Raw genomic sequence first — 25,289 nt, 5'->3', positions numbered from 1 at the left:
CCTCTGCCCCCCTGCCAACACAGACTGCGACCGGTCAGAGAGATAGGAGGAGTACCACCGCAGCACGGTGCCTCCCACCCCCAGTCCCTCCAGCCGGCGCAGCATGATACCATGGTTGATGGTATCAAAAGCCGCTGAGAGGTCTAACAGGACCAGAACAGAGGAACAACCCCTGTCCCGAGCCCTCCAGAGATCATCCACCAATGCGACCAATGCCGTCTCCATGCTGTACCCAGGCCTGAAGCCGGACTGGCACGGATCTAGATAGACGGTTTCATCCAGGAACTGTGGGAGCTGTCGCGCAACCACACTCTCCACAAGCTTCGCAACAAAGCGAAGGTTGGAGACCGGACGATAGTTTGCCAAAACGGCCGGGTCCAGAGAAGGCTTCTTGAGGAGGGGCCTCACCACCGCCTCTTTCAAGGCGGGAGGCAAGAAACCCTCTCTCAGAGAAGCATTTATGATCCTCTGGAGCCAGCCTCGTGTTACCTCCCGGGTGGCCAGTACCAGCCAGGAGGGGCACGGGTCCAATAAACATGTGGTTGCGTTTAACCTCCCCAGGATCCTGTCCACGTTCTCAGGAGTCACAGGGTCGAACTCATCCCAGGTAACATTCTCAAGACCAGCCTCAGTCACCCCGCCGGGATCTACCCAGTCAGAGTCCAAGCCTTCCCGAATCTGAGCGATTTTATTGTGCAGATACTGTGCAAAATCCTCAGCCTGCCCTTGCAAGGGGTCTTCCCGCGCTCCCTGATATAGGAGGGAGCGGGTCACCCTAAACAAGGCGGCTGGGCGGTTATCTGCCGATGCAATAAGAGCGGAAAAGTGGTTACGCTTTGCCGCTTTTATCGCCACTAGATAGGTCTTAATATGAGACCTAACTAGTGTTCGGTCGGATTCGGAGCGACTAGCCCTCCAACCACTCTCTAGGCGTCTTTTCCGGCGCTTCATCTCCCTCAGCTCCTCGGAAAACCAAGGGGCCAGGCAGGTTCGGCGTCGGGTCAGAGGCCGCAAAGGCACGACTCGGTCCAGAGCACTGGCGGCTGTCCTATCCCAGGCAGCCACCAGATCTTCAGCCAAGTCGTGAGCCAGAGTTTCAGGAACTGGCCCAAGCTCCCTCTGGAACCTATCAGGATCCATCAGGCGCCTGGGGCGGAACCATCTGGTCGGTTCCGCCTCCCTGCAGTGGGGTGCAGCGGTCGAAAGGTCCAGTCTCAGGAGAGAATGGTCCGACCATGACAGGGGTTCAATAACTATATCCCCTATATCCAGACCACTCCGCCACTGACCAGAGATAAAAACCAAGTGCAGAGTGTGTCCTCCCATGTGAATGGGGCCATGAATTAATTGTGTCAGGTCCATGGCTGTCATGGAAGCCATAAACTCCCGAGCCATCCCAGACACCCCACCGGTAGATGGCAGGTTGAAATCCCCCATGACCAAAAGTCTGGGAGTATCAACCGCCACCCCGGCAATAACGTTGAGAAGCTCGGGCAGGGCCGCTGTCACGTGGCAGGGAGCCAGGTACGCGATCAGCAGGCCCACCTGCATCCTATGGCCCCACTTCACCAGGAGAGACTCACATCCGGCTATCTGAGGTACAGTGGCCTCCCTTGGATCAAGACCTTCCTTTATAATGACCACCACCCCCCCACCCCTGCCCTGGGCCCTTGGCTGATGGAATGCGCGGAAACCTGGTGGGCACATCTCTACGAGGGGGACCCCCCCTCTTGGCCCAACCAGGTCTCTGTAATACCTGCCAGGTCCGCACCCCCTCCTGTATTAGCTCACAAATGAGGGGGGCCTTATTAACCACGGACCTGGCATTGCACAACATCAGTCTAAGGCCTGGGCTCTGAGACTCTGGACAGCCGGGGAGACGAGAGGAGTCATGGGGGCCGAGGCATACCACCGCTTGGAGATAGCGGGTGCGTGCCCCCACCACCTGATGTGGCCCCCTACTCCCGCCATATCTGCCCCTCCCAACCACGGTCCTGATAGAACTTTCTTAGTCTTGGTAAATTAAGCAAGGGAAGTCAATTAGTGGATGACCGTTTGGAGTAACATAGAAAGGATAGTCAAAGAACAGGCGAAAGTACTGAGGGAGATGACAAGTTTTGCATCCACTGTGGCAAAAACAGGAAAGAAAGTAACTCCCAGCGTATCAAGTCCCACAATTATAATGTCATCCCCTGCAACCCAAAAATCGATAGAGGGGCTACCAAAAATCGAGAAATCATCAGTGATTCCAACAATGCAAGCGATGCAGTCGTCATTAGCAATGATTCAAGAGACAATGCTCTTAATGCAAGAGAAAATGTCTAATAATCATCAGGAAATGAAAACAGACATACAAGGCATTGACCAAAAAATGAGTGACATACAACAAGCCATACAAAAGAATGAACAGAGAATACAAAAAATAGAATCCAAGGTGGAACAACAAGAGAAAGATCTAGAGACAGTAGATCAAAATTAATGGCCCAGAACAGAGAATTGGAGGATTCGATTACGCAGTTGGAAATGGATAGGGCTTCTTTCTATCTGCGTTTCCAAAACGTTACAGAAGACAAGGACGAAAATTTAGGCCAAGTAATGGCTGAATTAATAGCGGAGGTGCTCCAACAGGATACAGACGATATAATAAAAGAATTGGACGAGGTGTACAGAGTACAGGCGAACTACGCTAGATGGAATAAACTACCCAGAGAGGTACATATAAGGTTCGCAAGAAAGAAAGTGAAGGATATTTTTTATAAAATGGTAAAAGAAGAACCGATCAATTATAAGGAAAAGGAGGTGGTTGTCCTGAAGCAAGTGCCGAGGAGGGTGAGAGAACAACGAAGAGACTACAGATTCCTTGCCACACAACTGAACAAAAGGAATATACTTTTCAGATGGACCTTGCCGGAGGGCATGCTGATCACTTGGTAAGGGAGAAGAATTAAAATAAACAGTTTGGTGGAGGCTCAAGAATTCCTTGACCAACTGAGAGGGTCGGAAGATGAACAAAGTAGCAAAGAGGAATTGGAAGCTGTGATCACAGAAGAAGAACTCACCCAAAGAAGATCCCAAGAAGAGGTCCCGATAGGGAAATAGAGCTCAGAGGAGAAAGAAAAGGAAGAGAAAGAAAGTAGAGAAGCAGGGAAGAAACAAAGACCTCAAAGAGCAGTTCGAGCAAACACCAACCTCAAATTTAAGTAAATTAACACAAGGCAAAAAGGATGGATGATTGGAAAATCCTATCGATTAATGTAAATGGACTTAATGATCACAAAAAAAGAAAAACCTTCTTTAACAAATTAGTCATACAAAATGCAGACATAGTCTGTCTTCAGGAGGTACACATTAAACAAGAACACAAAAAATATTTGGAATATAAAAAATTGGGGAATCTTTACACCTCCTTAGCCATGAAGAAAAAGAGAGGGGTGGCATTATATATTAAAAAAGAAATGAAGACAGAACTGAAATATGCAGACCCCAAAGGTAGATTACTAATTGTTGAAATTGAGAGGGGCAATTCGGCAATATTAATAGCAGCGATTTATGCACCAAATAAAAATCTGAAAGAGTTTTTTAATAAAACACGAGAAATAATAAGAGGATTAGATAACAATAATATTTGCATCATTGGGGATTTCAATGGAGTGGTCGATGCGAACAAAGATCACAAAAGACCCAGAGGTCAAAAGAAAAAAAGGAAAAATTTACCAAAAACCTTCTTCAAATTAGTGGATGAACTAAATCTTGTAGATATCTGGCGAACACTACACCCCAATAAAAGACAATACACATTTTATTCTAACCCCAATAAATCATGGTCTAGAATAGACATGATGTGGATAAGCAGGAACTTGGGTATGGACATTGTATCAGCAGAAATCTTACCCAATACCTGGGCAGACCACAATCCATTGGAAATCAGATGGAAAAGTAGAGAAAGAACACAAGATGGAGAATGAATACACAATTTTTGAGAGACAAAAAAAATATTGATAAAGTCAGGGGGGAGTTAGCAATCTTTTTTGAAGAAAATGAAAAAGAATTAATGGACCGGGGAATAATCTGGGATACGATGAAGGCCTATTTAAGAGGCCTAATGATATCATATGGAGCATATAGAAATAAAGAGAGGAGAGAAGTTCAAAGAACATTGCTAGAAGAACTGGCAAAGGCAGAGAAAGAGGCGCAACAAAACCCTGACAATGAAATAACAAAAGAAAATTGGATGAATATTCGTCATAAATTAAATATAATAGATCAAGAAAAATTAGCATATAATATTAAGAGAACAAAACAATATTACTTCGAGAATGCCAATAAACCAGGAAGGTGGTTATCCTACAGAATTAAAAAAGAGAGAGAGAAAGGAATTATTCTCCAATTAGAAGACACCGAAGGCCATATCACAACTAAGGAAGAAGAAAAACAGGAAATAGCACGCGAATTCTATGCGTCTTTATATAAAGAAGAAGATATACCCAAAGAGAAAGTAAAACAATATTTATTGGAGGAGGAAATGCCACAGATCGGAGAGGAGGAAAAAGAGATGTTGAACAAACTACATTTTTCAGTCATCCAATTTCTGATGTTTGGAACTTTTGGCTTGATATTGAAGCACTATTGATATATAATTTATATGAACTGCATAGAGTGCTTAGAAAGACAGTTATGTATCTATGTCTAATAATTACTCTCTTGAAGCCTGGAATATGCATATATATATATATATATATATATATATATATATATATATATATATATATATATATATATATATATATATGTCATAGTATAACTGCGAAGAATACTAACTCCATTCATATTCATTATCTGCCTAGCTCTCATTTTTAAAATTGTTTTATCAGTTATAAAACATTTTTACATTTTACTGAGTCCAAAATAAATGCATGTTTAAATTTTTAAAGTGCAAAATAGCACAGAGACCAATTCCCAGAAAGGTCGGCAGTTTGGCGATTCAAATCCCTAGTATTGGTCTCCTGCATGAGCAGGGGGCTGGACTAGATGACCTCCAAGGTCCCTTCCAACTCTGCTACTGTTACCTGTGATGTAGGATTGTGCTGAAGACAACTGGCTCAAAGACACCCAATGAGAGTGAACTTGATGGGGGTCTCCATATGTCTGGTTAAGTACATTAGCTATTACATGATACAAATTCTTAAATAATCCTGTTAATTTTCAAACCAGTAATCTTCAATGTGAAAGTCAAATGTTGTAGCTGGTAGGCTCTTGTATACTAATCATTATGTGTGGATTCTTTAATACAGGTAGTTGTCAATTTAATCCAAAATTTTGTTGCTAAGTAAGACATTTGTTAAGTGAGTTTTGCTCCATTTTACAACTTTTCTTGCCACATTTGTGACACTCATTGCAGTTGTTAAGTTAGTACCATGGCTAAGTGAATCTGGCTTCCCCATTACTTTGCTTGTCAGAAGGTCCTAAAAGGGGATCACATGACCCTTAGGCATTTCAATCATCCTAAATATGAGTCTGAGTTGTCAAGAGTCTGAATTTTGATTCTGTGACCATGGGAATGTTGTATCGATCATACGTGTGAAAAATGGTCATAAGTCATTTTTAGTGCCATTGTAACTTTGAACGATCACTAAATGAACTGTTGTAAATCGAGGACTACCTGTAGTGAAACTTACTGTCATATCCCTAAAAGTGATACTGACAATCAATTGGGAGAAGGGGGAGACTTGGATTCGATTTACTAAAAGCAGTCATGGATGATGCCACAGGAGGCACCCCCCTTCTGGAGCCTGCCTATCGAGCAGATGGTGCACCAGCAGTGGGAGAAGACCAAGCAAACCCACCCTCCCAGGTAGCACGCACACTGGCACTCATTCCCAACCAACCCCAAGTCCCGCAACTGGAAAGAGAAACTCCCTCCCTTGGGGTGAAGTTTGATGGGAATCCACAGCAATTAGGATTCTTTGTGGCACACATGCTCACCTACATGCAAGAATATGGGTGTGATTTCCAAACCCAAGGATCCCAAGTGCGAGTTGTTACCCTAGCCCTAGAGGGTGCCGCTGCCAGATGGATGGTGACTGTCAGGTATGCTTCCTTCAGTATCCAGGAAAGAAAAACCCAAACTCAAGCATTTTGAAGAATTTGGTACTTTTACTGAATATGAAAAGATTAACAACCCAGGAAAAGCTGGAAGTGAGCAAAACGCGCGAAATGCATCTACTAAGCTTCTTCCCCCCCTCGTGTTTATATTTTCTCAGCCAATCTAAAGGTCTTCCAAAGGTCAGGTGGCAACACGTCTGGCAGCGTCATCCATCAGGAATGTCGAGACAGTTGGTCAGCCGTCCCCTTCTGAAATCCAGTTTCGATTCGCACGAAGTCCCCTCCTACAAAGACAAACCCCCCTCCTGCTCCCTTCCCCCCCTTTGCTCCATACCTAATCCCTCCCCGTTTCTTATGGCAGCTAAAGCAGGCAAGCTGAGGCTGACAGTGACCCTGCATAACGCTGATGCACCAAAACTGCGGAATTTCAACCATTTCATGATGGCCCTGCAATGACAGTTTGAGGACTGACTAGCAGATCACGAAGCACGCAACCGCATTAAGGTGGTGAGGCAGGGGCGACGGCCAGTAGCAGAGTATACTGAAGAATCCCGGGACCTCATGTGTCATGTGAACTGGCCAGAAGATACTTTGCTGAGTTGTTTCAAGAATGGGCTGAGTGATGATCTATACAATACCTGCATGGCCCGAGGTGCACTGAATTATCTACATGAGTGGTACGTCACCATCGGCATGGGAAGGAGACTTCCCTGAGGAGCAGGGAGGAGTAGGGAGACCGTAGAATTTCCATTCCCCCCCCCCTTTGAGGAGGAAACCCTGGCATCTCAGCAGGACGAATCACACTCATTCAGAAGAGATCCAAAAGATGAACCACTGATAAGCAAACCAATTAAACCGCTTACCCTCCCCTTAAGACTATTTATCCCAAACCAAGACAGGGAGATAAGTATCTCCACTTTAGTGGACTTAGGGTGCACCCGTTGTTTGATCAGCCCAACCCTAGTAGGGAAGTTGGGGATTAACGTAAGAAAGCTGGAAAAACCCATGGCTTTCTGCCAACTAGATGGGTCAATAGCAGGAGGGGAGCCAGCTTCTTTTGCCACCGAGCCTCTACATATAGGCATCAGAAGCCACAAGGAAATGCTTACATTTATAGTGGCACCTGGCATGGAATGGCCATTAGTTTTGGGCCTTGCATGGCTGAAAAAATGGAATCCCAAAATCAATTGGAAACAAGGCATCATAGAGCCGAGGTGGCACAGTGGTTAGAGTGCAGTACTGCAACTACTTCAGCTGACTGCTAGTTCAGCAGATCAGCAGATCAAATCTCACCGGCTCAAGGTTGACTCAGCCTTCCATCCTTCCGAGGTGGGTAAAATGAGGACCCAGATTGTTGGGGGCAATATGCTATTTAGTATACTGTCTTTGGTGTAAGACACCAATAATATGAATAATATTAATATGAAATATGAATAGTAGTAGTAGTAGTAGTAGTAGTAGTAGTAGTAGTAGTAGTAATAATAATAATAATAATAATAATAATAATAATAATAATAATAATAATAATAATATAAAATTTCAGATGAACGTGACTTTTGCTGAGAATCCACATAAAGGAACTGAGGGGGCAGAGAATCTAGAGACAGCCATGCTTGGTCATGCCATGCCAACTGAGGGCATACCCATAGAATACAAGGATTTGGCTGAATTTTTTGGTGAAAAAGCCTCAGGCAAGCTCCCTCCCCACCGTGCCATGACTGTGCAATAGAAAACTTACCCGGCGCTAAACTCCCTAAACCCAAGATGTACAGGATGTCACCGAGGGAGTTAGAAGAGCTGAGAACATTTATTGAGAAAAACCTAGCAAGGGGTTTCATCGAGCCAGCCTGACCAAAATCGCAACTCCAGTGTTATTTAGAGAAAAAAAAGATAGCTCAAAACATCTCTGTGTGTTGATTTTCAAAATCTGAATACGATCAGTGTGAAGAACATGTACCTCCCTTATGAAAGATATGCTAGCACATCTCGCTAAAGGGAATTTTTTTTTCAAAGCTGGACTTAAGGGAGGCTTACTACCGTGTCAGAATTAAGGAGGGGATGAATGGAAAATGGCATTTAACACCCCCCCCTCGGGTGCTACCAATTCAAGGTGTTCCCCTTTGGGTTACAAGGAGCCCCTGCAGGGTTTATGCAGTTAATAAATGAAGTGCTACATCAGCATTTGTATAAGGGGGACAACATTTTAATCTATACCGAGACCAAAGCAGAACATATAAAACTGTTCAGGGTGGTTTTAAACAAGCTCCGCTCTGCCAAACTTTATGCTAAACTTTCCAAATGTGAATTCCATCAAGAGAAGATTGACTATTTGGGGTACCGCATTTCACACCAGGGCGTAGAAATGGACCCTCTAAAAGTGCAGGCTGTACTTGATTGGGAACCTCCACACACCCATAAACAGTTACAAAGCTTCCTGGGTTTTGCCAACTTTTACCGCCAGTTTATCCCTGCTTTCGCTCAAATTGCCCTCCCCATCACCAAGCTCTTAAAAATGAAGGGGGAGGGCAACCCTAAACCTAAGCAGCCATTGAACTGGACTATGAAATGCCAGGCGGAATTTGAAAAACTTAAACAGCTGTTCTCGGCAGAACCAATTCTAAAACACCCGGACACGGAGAAACCATTTGTCATACAAGCAGATGCCAGCAATGTGGCAATAGGAGCAGTCCTGCTTCAGAAAAATGAGCAAGACCAACTACAACCATGCGCTAACACATCCAAAAAGTTGAATGAGACTGAGCAAAGTTGGGCCATTTGGGAGAAAGAGGCTTATGCAGTTCGTTGGGCACTGTTAACCTGGAGACACTTCCTAGAAGGCAGTAAGATCCCTTTTGAAGTCTGGACTGAATCTAAAAATCTAGAAGCCCTGAAGACCCTGTTAGGAAATGGTTATTGCCTAATTGGTTCGCCGGGAAATATATAAGACAACATTGTATGTTTGTATTATGTGAATGTATTATGTAGCTTTAAGAACTGTGCTGAGTCATTCTACATCCTGATTGGCTGAGCTCTGTAGCCAATGTATTTAAGGAGAGCTAAATTATGGTTAGTGTGGACACTGCACCATTTTTACCTGCTGCTACGCTGTAACTCTTTTTGATCTCTCTATATCAGTGATGGCTAACCTTTTTGCCATCGGGTGCCAGGAGGGGGGGGGACGGGGGAGGGTTGCGCGTGCACGTGCCCACGCACATGTGTGCGCAAACCCCTCCCCCTCCCCCCCGCTCCTGGCACATGATGGCCTGGTAGGCCCGTTTTTCTTTCTTACCTGGTTCCAGATCCTCTCTGTGTATCTGGGAACGGCGAAAACAGCCTTTCCCACTCCCTTGGAGGCCTTACGGAGGCTGAAAAGGCCCATTTCCCCACTCCCGGTGGGACAGGAAGTGACATTTTTTGCTGTTCCCAGCCTTCAGAACCTCTCTAGGAGTCTCTAGGAGTCTCTAGGAGCCTCTCTAGGAGTCTCTGGAGGCTGGGGACAGGAAAAAATGTCACTTCCTGTCCCACTGGGAGTGGGGAAATGGGCCCTTTGAGCCTCCATAGGGCCTCCAAGGAAGTGGGAAAGGCTGTTTTCACCGTTCCCAGATACACAGAGAGGATCTGGAGCCAGGTAAGAAAAAAAAACGGGCCTTCCCCAACCCCCCCAGGCCCTCCAGAGGCGGGAAACAGCCTGTTTCCCTACTTCTGGTGGGCCCAGAAGGCCCAAAAATCAGCTGGCCGGTGCGCGCATGCGCCCCAGAGCTGAACTGGCATGCCCACTAATATGGCTCCGCATGCCACCTGTGGCACGCGTGCCATAGGTTCACCATCACGGCTCTATATGGTCAATTGTTTGATCATGATTATTTATTTACTGCTTTCTGATATTTATTGAACTGTTTTTATATTGTTTCTGATTGTTCCTTATATTTTTCTACAAACTGGTAAGAAGATTTTATATCCCTGGATTGATTTTATATTGCACTTTATACGGCTAACCCAGTTTGTCTGTATGTTATTCACAATTACTCTCAAAACGTTTCCATGCGTAAAACTCTAATGGTACTCTGTTTTATAAACCACAACTTCAGGTGTAACTCAACAATATCCTTAACATTGGTTATGGGCCCAGAACCACTCAGAGCCACCCAGAGCTACCCAGAGTTACCCAGAGTTACCCAGAAATATCTAGAGCACTGAGAGTTGATGTGAATGATACAGTAATTTATTCAGACAGCTGTGTTTGTTATTAAGTATCCACGTGAAGATGGCACAAGAACAGTCATCCAGTATATCCATGATAACCTGGTTGGACAGAACCAACTATGTTTCCTGGTCTATGAAATGCAACCTGCTTTTGCGTAGGGAAGGACTATGGGATGTAGTTAATAATCCACTGGATGTAACTGCATGGAATCCAGAAAATGATGAAGATGAGAAGAAATTAACCAAATTTACTCAGGATAACGAACAAGCTCTTTGTATAATTGGACTGACACTGAGTGACCAGCAGCTAGTCCATATTCGTGGTGAAGATTCTGCTGCTAGGTGTTGGAACAATTTGAAGAGAATATATGTTCGTGATAGTGTTGGTGCTCACATACATCTGACATGTAAACTGTTTAAAACCCATCTTCTTAAAGGAGGAGAAATGTTAGCTCATTTGGAGTTTATGACAAGAACTTTTCAAGAGCTACATGAGAAGGAACTTGTTTTTTCAGAATTGCAACAGATTTACATTATTCTTTCTTCTTTGGATGAAAGTTATGATGATTATGTTTCTTCACTGGAGGTTTTGACCAGAGATGAACTAACATTGACTGGCATAACCAGAAGATTGTTGGAAGAGTCCAGAAGAAGGAAAGACAGAGAACAACTAAGAGAGAGACAACCACAGGAAGAAAAATTGTCTTCAACTGCCTATATTGTTAAAATATGTTTTTCTTGTGGGGCTAAGGGTCATATAGCTAAATATTGCACTAAGGGAAAGGAAATGACTGTTGGTGATCAAAAGAGAACCAAAAAGAATGTTAATTTAGCTATATCAAGTTCTACAAATGTTAATCATGGTTTGTGATTAGTTGATAGTGGCGCATCACAATCCATCACTAGAAATAAAGAAAGGTTTGTTAAACTGAATAATAGCAAACAACATGTTACATTAGCCAATGGATGGAGAATGAAAATAGCTGGAGAAGGTATTGCACATTGTTCATTTATTACCGAACAATTTGTATATACCTAGACTGTTGTATATACCTAGACTGAAATTCAACTTGTTATCTGTTAAATCATTATTACAGGTTGGATTTGTAGTAACCTTTAGAGGATATAAATGTTTAATCGAAAAGGATGGAAAATGTGTTACTGCAATGTTAGAAAATGATTTATTTGTATTAAGAGATAACCCAGCAATAGTAGCTAATACTAACTCGGTTTATGATAATAAGAAGCCACACGATGAATATATTCATTTACTTCATCGACGATTAGGATATATGAATTTTAAGGTATTGAAAAAGACAGTAGAATTATCTGAAGGGATAAAGTTAAAACCATGTACTAAATATCTGAACTGTAATGCCTGTAATCAGGAGAAAAGCAAAGTAACCCCAGCAAACCAAATCAATGGATTCAAAACCAAAAGACCATTAGAAGTGGTGTTTGCTGATCTAATTGGACCTAAACAACCCAGTTTAGGGGGAGCCTGCTATATACTAAGCATTGTTGATCATTTCTCTAGATATGGTTTCTGTTACTTGATGAAAACAAAATCTGAAACCTTTCAGCATATTAACAACTGGCTAAGATTTGTAGAGAGAAAACAGAAACATAAAGTAGTTTGCTTGGTAACAGACAATGGTACTGAGTTTATTAATCTAAGGTTAGAGAATATGTTGCAGGAGGCAGGTATTGAGCATAAACATTCTGCCCCGTATAGATCACAACACAACGCTTATGTAGAACGCAGAGGTCAAACACTGCAAGCTACGGCTAGAGCTATGTTAGCAGATTCTAGTTTGCCAGAAACTCTATGGGGTGAAGCCATAATGTGTGCTAACCATGTTTTAAACAACATAGTAAATTCATCTACTGGTGAATTACCATTTAAATTATGGCATGGTAGAAAACCTAATCTTAGTTATTTGCATACATTTGGTGCTCCTGCTTGGATTTATATTCCCTCTCCGTTAAGACGAAAAGGACAACAGAGAGCTAGAAAAATGTATTTTGTAGGATATGAATCGAACCACAGATCATTTAGATTCTGGGTGCCGGGAACCACTAGTATCTATTGTAGCACTAGTGCAAAATTCCTGGAACATGTAGGTTGGGATAAGCTTGAGCAAGCTGATTACAGAAATGATGATAATGTTATTATTGATAATCAAATGTTCAATAATACCCCTGATGAAGATGATATAGATGGTGTAGAATTTACTGTAAAAGAAGAAGAAGGTTTAGGGGAGGAGTCAGATGAAATACCAGTTATGAGTCCTGTATTGCCTAGAAGATCTATTCAGGTAAGAAATCCGCCCGACAGGTATCAAGCAAGTGTGGTTTGTCAAGTAAATGTAGAACCTTCCAATTATGATGATATCAAAATGTATCCTGAAAAGGATCAAATGGCATGGAAGGAGGCTATGAATAGAGAACTCAAATCTTTAACAGAGTTAGATGTATATGAAAATGTTCAGTTACCACCAGGAGAAAGGTTAATAGGTTGTAAATGGGTTTATAAGTTAAAGACAGGTGTTGATGGAACTGTAACCCATAAGGCACATTTAGTCGCTCGAGGTTTTGCGCAGTCTGAAAGAGACTACGATGAAGTTTTTGCTCCCAGTTTAAGAGCAACCACATTGAGAACAATGCTAGTGTGGACAGCGAAGAATAACTATCAGATTACTCATATAGATGTTGAGACAGCATATTTATATGCACCTTTACGTCACAACATTTATATGAAAAAGCCGTTAGGTGTAAGAACGGATGAGCGAACTGATTGCTGGAAATTAAAAAAGAGCCTTTATGGTTTGAAGCAATCAGGGTTTGAGTGGAATAAGTGTATAGTTAAAGAACTGAATGCTATGTGGTTTTTGGAAGGTGTAACAGACAAATGTCTCTTTAAATAGGAGAAAGATGGTTTGATTTCATTTTTACTCTTGTTTACAGATGACATTGCTATCGTAACGAAGACTGAACAGGAAGCAAAAGAAATTATTGATTTGTTACAGGATAACTTTAGGATAAGAAATCTAGGTAATATTAAACATTATTTAGGTCTTGATATTATAAGAACTGCTAGCCATAGAGGCTAATAATAATAATCCCCACCCCAATGCCCTGAAAACCTTTCTGCGCATGTCCAAGTTGGCGCTCTGACGCTGAGTCTCGGCTCCTTGGGGGCGATGCCTCGGCTTGGGGGGGCTCAGGGGGGTCATTTCGAACATCCATGACCCCCCGCCCGGGCGACGCAGCATCTGGGGAGCCCGTTGGGAGCTTTGTCGGCTCCCTGGAACATCCCAGCTCCGAGGGGGATGACATCGGGACGGCGGTGGGTGACGGCGGTCAGCGGCCTGCAGGGGAGCGGCGCTAGCAGCGGCGGCCATGGGCGATCATGGCGGCAGCAGCGGCGGCAGCTCCTGGACGATGTCGGCGTTGTGAGGCCCCTACGGAGTTTCCCCACGCTCCTGGATGCCTCGAGGTGGATCTTTGGAGGCAGGGAGCAGCTGGGGACGTCCATGGGGGGGGCCGATGGTGACGATGACAATGGGGACTGCGGTGGCCGCGGCGGTGACCATGGTGATGGCGCCTGGTGTTGGGGCGGCTCCCAAGGGCCTACAGACCTCCAAACAGACCTCCAAACAGATGGCACAGGACCCTTCAGCAGTGGACTTAGATCTGATTTCGGGGTGACTAGAGAGTGTATGACCCTTGGGGGAAGGGTTACCTCCATGGAGACCCAGAGACCCCCCCCAGGGAGAGCTGGATGGGGGGGACGAAATAGGGGAGCTTTACCCATTAGAATGGAAGGCTGAGGGTTACAGGGGCCGGAAAATGACTGCAAACTTATGCAGTTTGAATTTCCCCCCCTCCTCCTTCCTTTGGACTGAGTTTTGGCCTATTGGCCTATTACGATCATAGCTATCCATCCATCTTGGCCTGCTGAACTATTCCTAATTTTCCCCCACTTCTATCTGGCCTGTCTGGATTCCCTACCATGTAGAACTTCTATGACGAACATTTACAAACTTAAACCTCCTTTGAGCTGGATATCGGACTCCCTGATGCTGCTAATCCCAGGAGGGATACTGGTTCTATGGACACGGGGCCAGAGGAGGCGGAATATGGCTATCCTCACCCCTGAGTCTTCTATCAAAATCTCCATGGATTGGCCTTGGTGAGAGACGGCCGCCCTGGAAACTTTTGGGGTCGAATGATATGTACCTCCTTAGCCACTGTCATGAAAGGACAGTGGAGCTTGGCGGCCTGACCATGGACTGGAATTTTCCCTATGTTTATAACATCAGTGGTCCCCCACCCTTGGACTTTGTTTCCCCTGGTGATTATATGTATTCGGTGTTGGAACTTCTCGCCCTGCGAGATTCTCCCCTCTCGCAGGTTTGGCCCCCCACATTATCGAGGGCCTATCTCGATGACGGACTTTGGAGTCCGGAGAGATGGCATGGAGCAAGGAAGAACTTATGGGGTTTTTTAGGGAAATTTTTTAAGACTTTAAGGGGTTCTGTGGGGGGGGGGTTGTAATTATTCTTTTAGAGATATTGGGAAGACGACTATGGCGGATGGGGGGGGAAATCCACCAGGGTCAGAGCCGTGCCTGGCACAGGGTAACGATTTGGGGGGCACTGGATGAGGGATTGGGAAAGGGATGGGGGACGATATCTATGAGGGTTGTACCATCGGCACGGTAGATGGGAGGGGCAGATATGGCAGGAGCAGGGGACCATATCAGGTGTTGGGGGCTCGCACTCACTGTCTGTGAGCAATTGCTTGCCCCGGTCCCCAAGGCTCTGCTCGGATACTAGGTGGCTTAGATACTCAGGATCTGGGCCTTCGGCTGATGCTGTGCAATGCCAGGTCCATGGTCAATAAGGCCCCCCCCTCATTCACGATCTTATACAAGAGGGAGGAGCAGACCTGGAGACCTGGTTGGGCCCAGAGGGTGGCATCCCTCTGGTTGAAATGTGCCCACCAGGCTTCAGAGCATTCCATCAGCCGAGGGCCCAGGGGAGGGGCGGGGGTGGGTGGCGGTTATTATTAACGAGGATCTGGGTCCGAGGGAGACCACTGTGCCTCAGATAGCCAGATGTGAGTCCCTCCTTGTGAGGTGGGGCTGTGGGGTTCAGATGGGCTTGCTGCTTACATACCTGGCTCCCTGCCGTGTGGCAACAGCCCTACCTGAGCTACTCGACGTGATAGCCACGGTGGCAGTAGATACACCCAGGCTTTTAGTTATGGGTGATTTCAACTTGCCATCCATTGGTGAAACGTCTGAGGTGGCTCGGGAGTTCATGGCTTCCATGACGGCCATGGACCTGACCCAGTTAGTTCATGGCCCTACACACAGGGGAGGTCACACTGTGGACTTGATTTTTGTCTCTGGCCAGTGGTTGAGTGGTCTTGTTATAGGGGATATAGACATGGAACCCTTGTCATGGACTGACCACTCACTCCTTCGCCTAGATCTTCGAACCGCGACCCCTCGCCGCAGGGAGGCGGACCCAATTAGATGGATCCGCCCCAGGCACCTGATGGATCCTGATAGGTTCCAGATGGAGCTTGGGCCATTTCCTGAGGATCTAGCACATGACTCGGCCGAGGACCTGGTAGCCGCCTGGGATCAGGCGGCTGGTGGGGCCTTGGACCAAGTCATGCCTTTGCGGCCTCTGACCCAGTGCCGATCCCATGTGGCTCCTTGGTTTACTGAGGAGCTGAGGTAAATGAAGCGCCGGAAAACATGCCTGGAGAGCGGTTGGAGGGCCAGTCTCGCTGAATCTGATCGAACACTGGTAAGGTCGCATATTAAGGCCTACCTAGTGGCGATAAAGACGGAAAAGTTTAATTACTTTTCCGCCTCTATTGCATCATCAGGGAATTGTCCGGCCACCCTGTTTAGGGTGACCCGCTCCCTGCTCCATCCAGGAGTGCGGGAGGATCCCTTAGAAGGCAGGGCGAAGGATTTCGGACAATACCTGTATGACAAAATCACTCAGATCCGGGGGGATTTGGACTCTGACTGGGTAGATCAGGGCAGGGTGATGAGGAACAGTCTTGAGAATGTTATCTGGGAGGAGTTTGATGCTGTGACTCCTGATGATGTGGACAGGATTTTGGGGAGACTTAGTGCGGCCACATGTTTACTGGACCCGTGTCCCTCCTGGTTGGTACTGGCTTCCTGGGAGGTTACACGAGGCTGGCTCCAGGGCGTTATTAATGCTTTGTTGAGTGAGGGTCACTTCCCTGCTGCCCTCAAAGAGGCGGTGGTGAGGCTTCTCCTCAAGAAGCCGTCCCTGGATCCGGCAATATTGGCTAACTATCGTCCTGTCTCCAACCTTCGCTTTATTGCGAAGGTTGTTGAGAGTGTGGTCACGCGACAGTTTCCACAATTCCTGGAGGAAACATCTTATCTAGATCTGTTCCAGTCGGGTTTCAGGTCTGGGCACAGCATGGAAACGGCATTAGTCGCGTTGGTTGATGATCTCTGGAGGGCTCGGGACAGGGGTTGTTCCTCTGTTCTGGTCCTGTTAAATCTCTCAGCGGCTTTTGATACCATCGACCATGGTATCATGCTGCACCGGCTGGAAGAGTTGGGGGTGGGAGGCACTGTGTTGCGGTGGTTCTCCTCCTTTCTCTCCGACCGGTCGCAGTTTGTGTTGGCAGGGGGGCAGAGGTCGACCTCGAGGCCTCTCATCTGTGGAGTGCCGCAGGGATTGGTCCTCTCGCCCCTTCTGTTCAACATTTATGTGAAACCGCTGGGTGAGATCATCCGTGGCTTCGGGGTGAGATACCACCAGTACGCTGATGACACCCAGCTGTACATCTCCACCCCAGGCCACCCCAACAATGCCCTTGAAGTGATGTCCCAGTGCCTGGAGGCTGTGCGGATCTGGATGGGGAGGAACAAGCTCAAACTCAACCCTTCCAAGACTGAGTGGCTGTGGCTCCCGGCATCCCGATATAGTCAGTTGACTCCATCACTGACTATTGGGGGTGAGTCTTTGGCCCCCACTGAAAGGGCTCGCAATCTGGGAGTCCTCCTGGATAGGCAGCTGTCTTTGGAGGAACATCTGATGGCTGTTACCAGGAGGACCTTCTGTCAGGTTCGCCTGATTCGCCAGTTGCGGCCCTTTCTCGATCGGGATTCCTTGTGCACAGTCACTCATGCCCTCGTCACCTCTCGCCTGGACTACTGCAATGCTCTCTACATGGGGCTCCCCTTGAAGAGCACCCGGAGGCTCCAACTGGTCCAGAACGCAGCAGCGCAGGTAGTGATGGGAGCAACATGGCGCTCCCATGTAACACCGCTCCTGCGCGAGCTGCATTGGCTCCCAGTGGTCTTCCAGGTGCGCTTCAAGGTGTTGGTTATCACCTTTAAAGCGCTCCATGGCATAGGGCCTATCTATCTGCGAGACCGCCTGCTGCTACCAACGATCTCCCATCGACCCGTGCGCTCCCACAGAGAGGGCCTCCTCAGGGTGCCATCAGCCAAACAATGTAGGCTGGTGACCCCCAGGGGGAGGGCCTTCTCTGTGGAGGCTCCTACCCTCTGGAATCAGTTGCCCCCTGAGATAAGGAGAATCCATGACCTCAATGCCTTCCGTCGTGCCCTTAAAACCCATCTTTTCCAGCAAGCCGGGCTGGCTTAAGAAGAAATTTTTAAATTATTTTAATCAGTTTGTGACTTCTTAACTTTCGGGCCAAATTTATATATATTTTTAACTGTTTTTAATATTTGTATTCTATGTTCTTATCTTGGCTGTACACCGCCCTGAGTCCTCAGGGAGAAGAGCGGTATATAAATTGGAAATTAAAATTAAATTAAATTAAAAAAGGGGAAGCCCTTGAGCGAGCTGGGAGGAATGGAATGGAGGTTGGACTGGAAACAAGCCAGGCTTCCAAAGCCCCTGGGGAGTTCCAGAGAGCAGCCGAGGAAGGAATTTGACCGAGCCACCCTTCCCGATGAGGGGCCGTCATGCAGGCCAAAGGAGAGGGGAGGAGCAGTGGATCCCTTTGAAGTGAAGAGAAGCAAACAGGAGCACAGCCCCCCTTCTTCACCCATCAGAAAGAAGCCGCAACCAGTGTCTTTCCAACACAGCAGGCAGGCTGCCCAGGGCAGACAAACCCCTCTCTCCCTCCAAACTAGAGCTGAGGAGGAGGGCCAGTTACATCAAATGCAAGCAGACAGAGGCCAACAGGGGGAGAGAGGAGCAGTGCTGAGTGAACTGCCCCAGTTCAGAGGAAAGTTTGATGGGGACTCAGACCAGCTAGCTCTATTCCTTGACTCAGCTGAGATCCACCTAGAATGTTATGGACATCTCTACCCATCCCCCAGAGCTATGGTGAATACTATCGCAGAGGGGCTAGAGGGGGAAGCAAGGGAATGGCTAGCAGCCCTCCACAAGAGGAGAGCCCCCCAACTGCAAGATGTAGATGACTTCCTATGACTGCTAGAGGCCAGATTCGAGGAGGCAAAGGAAGACCTGTATGCAGAGGATGAGCTCAGTTATCTAAAGCAGAGGGGCCGTCCCATTAAAGAGCACATCCACGAATTTAGGAGAGTCATTGGGAGGCTACCCCCTTTGCCAGAGCGGTTGCTAGTGCACTTTTTCAGAACAAGCCTGGACAATCAAATTGCCCAGGTAACTGCTTACTTGGACATCCCAAACCAGCTCTCTGAGTGGTTCTGAGTAGCAATAAAAGTCAACAGTGGATTGTACGCCAACAACATGAGAGATCAACCAGACACGAAAGAGAGGGAGCAACCCGACCTGAAACCAGTCCTCCCTCGAAGCCTGCTGAAGTGCTACAGATGTGGGGGGAAGGGCCACATGGTATCTGTGTGTACAACCCCAGCCCCAAGGCCTAGGCCAGAGCCACCACCCAGGGCACAGCTGGAATGAGGCCCTAAGCGAGCCACCAACAGGTCCCGGAGGGCCCTCCAGGCTGAAGAGGTCCCTTCCCACCCAGCCAAAGGGGGGGGGACACCAGGCAATGATGACCAGTTGTCAGAACCCTATGATAGGGAGGACAAGGGTGAAAACGACCCAATGGTGAGGGAACCAGTCCACCCTTTCATTTTCCCAATACGCCTCACAGCCCCAAAAACAGGGACCCAGGGGGCCTTTCAAGCCCTGATAGACTCAGGCTGCATTAGATGCTTTTTTTTTTTTTTTAATTGAAAAAGTTTTCAAATACAAGTTTTTCCCCCTTTCCCCCCCTCTTCCCTAACCCCCCCACCACCACCCATCCCCCCCTGTGACTTCTTCTTCACAACAATAAGCTAATTCATAATTAATTACATAATATTTTACCATGCCCTTACTCACTCCTCAAAGTACTGACCCTTAGCATAATATTCTTATAACTCCGCTTTTCTCCACTTTTCGCAATAATCTACCCTTTTTCTCTTCCCCCAAACTTATAAAATATTATTATTATTACAACAACATAACCTTTAATCTTTTATATATATTAATATAACATTTCAAAGCAGCCTTCTCCAAATTTAACATTTATTCAGTTCTATCCAATTCTTCCACTCCCCAAAATATGACTTAAAAATCCTTTTTCTTAAACTAATCGATCACTAAACTAGCCTATTTCAACCCAGTTTCCTGCAAGATTACCATACACTACAATTCTAAATATAATTCTAAATATAGTCCACTGCCCACTCTGCTAAAATATACATATGTCTATATATACATTCCATTTTATAAAAAGAGAAAAGACAATAACTTTAAATTTATAATTCATAAATTTATAAATCCATTTAGTATCTTCTTTGATGTCTTTCCACTAGATTGTTAAATCCATCATCCATAATAGGGTAACATAGCATCCTGGTGCAACAGTTTATTCAAAATCTTCAGTCATCTTCTGCCCCCATCAATAATGAATATCCTCATGTATATATAAAAGTAAAAACAACCACCCAAGTGACATTATAATTATATTCCATATAGTTGTAATTGTGGTTTTCATCAGGATTATAAATTCCCATCATCTTAGTGGGTAACAGCCAGATCTTCTGCATGCCCCAGCATAACTCTCTTGCCTTGTAACTCAAAATAGTTATAATATATTTATCGGTAAAAGAAATCCAAAATAGATAGTTCAAATCCAACAATGTAAGGCTCTTTCCACATCCCAAAATCACGGCATTGCAGAGATCTGCCACTTTCCTCAAGATAGTATTAAACGATAATTCGCCTCCAATATCTTTTCACATATTCATTTATTTTTTAAAATCCCTGGCTTCACTGTTGCTTAGTTTAGAAACTACTATTTCTACGAGATCTGTTTCTTTTCTTTTTCTTTTGCGGGTTGCATTTCCATCCAGATTTCCTTCCTACAAGTTGTATATCAGCTGATCGGTTGTCATTCTGCTTTGTAAATTGATCTTGTTGGTTTTGTTTTATTATCTCATATGTCTTTTCCATCACTTGTATATCAACTAGTTGATTTACGCACTTGTCTGTAACTTGATAATTCATCACATTAGAATCAGATGACACTGCTCTCAAATTTATAGACAGTCCAGCTGGGGTATCCAAGGAGTCCGAAGACAGTTTATCTACCACAGCCTCTGTAATTTGATGTTTTCCCTTTATTTCCAGCTCCTTTTGCTTGTCCTGTGTTATGCCTAAAGATGTTAAATTTATTTTTAAAATTTTTTGATAAAATTCTTCCGCTTTTTCGACAGTATTCAGTTGGTATCTTACTCCTTGGTATCTCAATATTAAACCAACTGGGACGTCCCACCTAAATAGAATATTCCTTTTTTTTAACTCATTCACTAGAAAACCAAATTTCTTCCTCTCCATTAACATCTTGGGCGGGAGTTCCTTAAAAATCCAAATCTTTCTTCCACGAAATTGCAAAGTAGAATTATAAGAATTCTGCACAATATTATTTCTAATTTCTTTGTCTGTAAAATAAATCACCACATCTCTAGGCAATTGCCTTTGTTTTGCCAACCAGGAGTTTATTCTATAAATTCTGTCAATCCTGCAAAACACTTCATCAGGTTGAACCTTTAAAATCCCAGCCAGAATTTCAGAAGATATCTTCCTTAAATCATCTCTGTCATTTTCCTGCAGACCTCTCAGTCTAATTGCATATTCTGTAAAATTGTGTTGGATCATTAAAACTTCTCTTTCAATCCTCTGTTGTACATTTTCTTCATTACCAGTCTTTTGATCAGCCTCCATTTTAAGTTTGTCTTCTGAACTATTATCCTGAGTGTTTGCCAAATCCTTTTTAATTTTTTGGATCTTGTCATCCAAATTCTCCTCAGTTTCTTTCATTTTAGACTCTAATAATTTAGTATTTGCTTCCAACTGAATCACAAAGTCTGCTAAGCCATTAGCTGTTTTTAAAATCTTTCGGTCCAAAAAGCCAAACTTAGATTTCACCAATTCACCAATTTCTTTGATTTCCAACTTAAATTTTTCAAGTTGCTGATTCACAATCTCATCCCTTCTTACAATCTCGTCAAGAAGAAATTCTATTATATTAAAGTCAGGTTTCTGAGACTGGAGAGTTAAAACTTGTTGATGTAATTTATTAATGGGGGAATCCCCCCCCCACTGCCTGTTTGTCTAGCTTTATAAGTCTCAGTGCCATTTTTCCACGCAGACAAAATTTACTGGAAAAGAGAAAAAAAAAAACTTTTTTCCAACCAAGATCAATATCAGATCTCCAAGGAAAAAAAAAAAAGGAAAAAAAAAAAACAGAAGTGAGAGTGAGGTTTTGCCTTCAGTTACAGCCAAAAGTATTCATTCCGCTACTTTGTAATTGAAAACGGAAGAAGTTTCCCTTTCAGCCTCTCTTCAAGCCGCAGCAGCAATCGCCATTTTAAAAAACTTTTTTCCCTTCACTTCACTTCTTAGGCAAAATAAAATAAAAAGAATACTTGCGCTTCAGGATCAGAGGTCCAGCTCATATCTTCTTTAATTAATTTATTTGACAGATTTACAGGCTTGCTTTTGCCCCCTAGCTCTGCGTGTAGCAGAGATTTCCCAGAGCCCGGAGCATCGGCTGGGGATACGGGGAGTCTCTTCCGCTCCCTCCCAAATGTAAATAAAAAACTTTTGGGATTAGGCAGAGGGCTCTACCCACCCCAGCCGGCTCTATCTCCGTTTCCTAATGGAAACAGAGTTTTTTCGAGCCGCCATTCCGCTGAAAAAGGCGGCTCTTACAGGCAGTGGGTTCGACGATCCCGAAGGAGCGTCCAGCGGGGACAAGCAGCAAACCGGAAGTCTTAGATGCTTGATCAACCTAACCACAGTCCTGAAACTGGGGATCAGAGCAAAAAGACTGACCCACCCAATCCAGTTCGAACAGGTTGATGGGTCCCTAATGGGGGGAGCCTGTGCCACTCACCTGACTGAACCAGTGAGGCTAGAGCTAGCGGATCACTGGGAAGTAATTCAATTTGTAATAGGCCCCAAAATGACAGATCCAGTCATACTGGGACTCTCATGGCTAGACAAGTGGGGACCGACCATCTGGTGGCAAGGGGGTATCCACAGACTGAGAATAGAAAAGGGGCCCCAACCCCTCCTGCACCACCGAGCAGAAATACCGCCCATGCAGGGAACCCTCCAAAAGAGCACACCAGAACAACTGGAAGCCACATCTGACAAAACCCCAGAGACCGAACAGATCCCAAAGGAATATCAGGACCTTGCAGAAGTATTCAGCAAGGCCGAGTGCGACATCCTGCCTCCCCACCGTGAGGCAGATTGTGCCATTGAAATCATCCCTGGGCGAAACTACCTAAACCCAAATTGTATGCCATGACGCCCCGTGAAATGCAAGAAATGTGGAACTACATAAACAAGAACCTACAAAGGGGTTTCATTGAGCCAGGTAAACCACGGGTCGCGGCACCGGTCCTCTTCAAAGAGAAGAAAGACGACTCTATGCACCTGGTGGTTGATTTTAGAGATTTCAACACTGTCTGCGTACACAACTTATATCCCCTTCCCCTCATGAAAGACATGCTAGCCCACCTGGCCAAAGGGAAAGTTTTCACCAAACTAGACCTCCGCGAAGCCTACTACCGGATACACATCAGGGAAGGAGATGAGTGGAAAACTGCCCCCTAGGGAGTTTCCAATTTAAAGTGATGCCATTTGGACTGCAGGGAGCCCCGGCGGTATTCATGCAATTGATAAATGAGGTTCTGCATGAGCACCTCTATAAGGGGGTCCTCGTCTACCTAGATGACATTCTCATCTACACGGAAACTATAGACGAACACATACCCCTCATCCGCCAAGTGCTGGAAAAACTGCTGGGGGCGAACCTATATGTCAAGCTATCAAAATGCGAGTTCCACCAGTCATGGCTAGACTACTTAGGCTACCGAGTGTCAAACAAGGGGATAGAAATGGACCCAGCCAAAGTACAATCAGTCCTAAACTGGCAACCCCCTTGCACCCGCAGACAACTGCAAAGCTTCCTGGGGTTCGCGAACTTCTGCAGACAATTCATTCCCTCTTTTGCAAGAATTGCTAAACCTCTGATGGACCTCCTAAAAACAGGGATTCCAGCAACAAAACCCCACCCAGGACAACCTCTACAGTGAGACCTGGCCTGCCAACAAGCATTTGAAACACTAAAAGAAATGTTTGCAAAAGAACCAGTCTTAAAGCATCCTGACCCCGAACAACCCTTCGTCATCCAAGCAGATGCCAGCGATGTGGCAGTGGGGGCCGTGCTACTCCAAAAGAACAGCCAGGGGGACCTGCAACCTTGTGCCTACACATCCTGCAAACTCACTGATGCAGAGAGACGATGGGCAGCGTGGGAAAAAGAAGTGTTCGCAGTGAGATGGGCGCTGTTAACCTGGCGACACCTGCTAGAAGGAGGCCAGATACCGTTCGAGGTTTGGACTGACCATAAAAACCTGGAGGCCCTCAAGACCCCACGGAAGTTATCGCCCAGACAAGTCTGGTGGGCCCAATACTTCAATTGTTTCAACTTCGAGCTGAAACACATCCCAGGGGGGAAGAACTTTTTGGCCGATGCCCTCTCCCGAATGCCTCAATACAACAGTGAGCGGGAGCAGATAGTGAATGCCATCATCCCCTCTGCCCAAGGAGTAGGTCAAGTAATCACCAGACAGCAACATCGTGACCAGCAAGGCCAACCTGCAAGTGACTTAATGACAAGACTCAAAACTGAAACATCGGCGGACCCCTGGTTCTGAGACAACCAACATCTCTTAACAAAAAGGATGGAAGGGAACAAAACTCTATGTCCCAAAGACTCTACGCACCCTGATCCTCAAGAGAAGCCACGACATTAAACCAGCGGGACATTTTGGCTTCCTAAAGACTCTGCACTTAGTATGAAGACAGTTTTGGTGGTCCCACATGAGAAAAGATGTAGACAGTTATGTGAAAAGTTGTACCATCTGTGCCATGATGAAAAAACGACCAGGAAGACCTCCTGGGCTGTTGCAGCCAGTAGCTGAACTGACAAGGCCATGGGAGGAGATTGCAATGGACTTTATAGTAGAATTACCGAGGAGTGGTGGAAACACAGTGATCTGGACTGTAATAGACTTATTCTCCAAACAGGCACATTTCATACCCTGCAGCGGGCTACCCTCAGCCCGCCAGTTGTCCAAACTGCTCCTGAAACACATCTACTGTCTGCATGGCGTACCCAAAAGAATCATCTCCGATCGAGGTGTCCAGTTCACAGCAAAATTCTGGAAAGAATTCCTATGTTCCATAGGGTCATCCCAAGGTGTTTCACCCGAGCACCAATGGGGGGGGGGGGTGGAGAGACTGAATGCCATGGTAGAACAGTACCTGAGGTGCTACATGAACTATCAGCAGTCCAATTAGGTGGACCTCCTGTCTTTCGCTGAGGTTGCGTATAATAATGCTGTTCACAGTAGCACGGGGCTAACCCTGTTTAAGGTAGGG

The sequence above is a fragment of the Pituophis catenifer genome, unplaced genomic scaffold (genome assembly GCF_029215685.1).
Source record: "Pituophis catenifer annectens isolate HBS135680 unplaced genomic scaffold, rPitCat1.0.hap2 SCAF_4, whole genome shotgun sequence".
NCBI classification, from domain to species: domain Eukaryota; kingdom Metazoa; phylum Chordata; class Lepidosauria; order Squamata; family Colubridae; genus Pituophis; species Pituophis catenifer.
Note: the sequence above shows the minus strand (reverse complement) of the source record.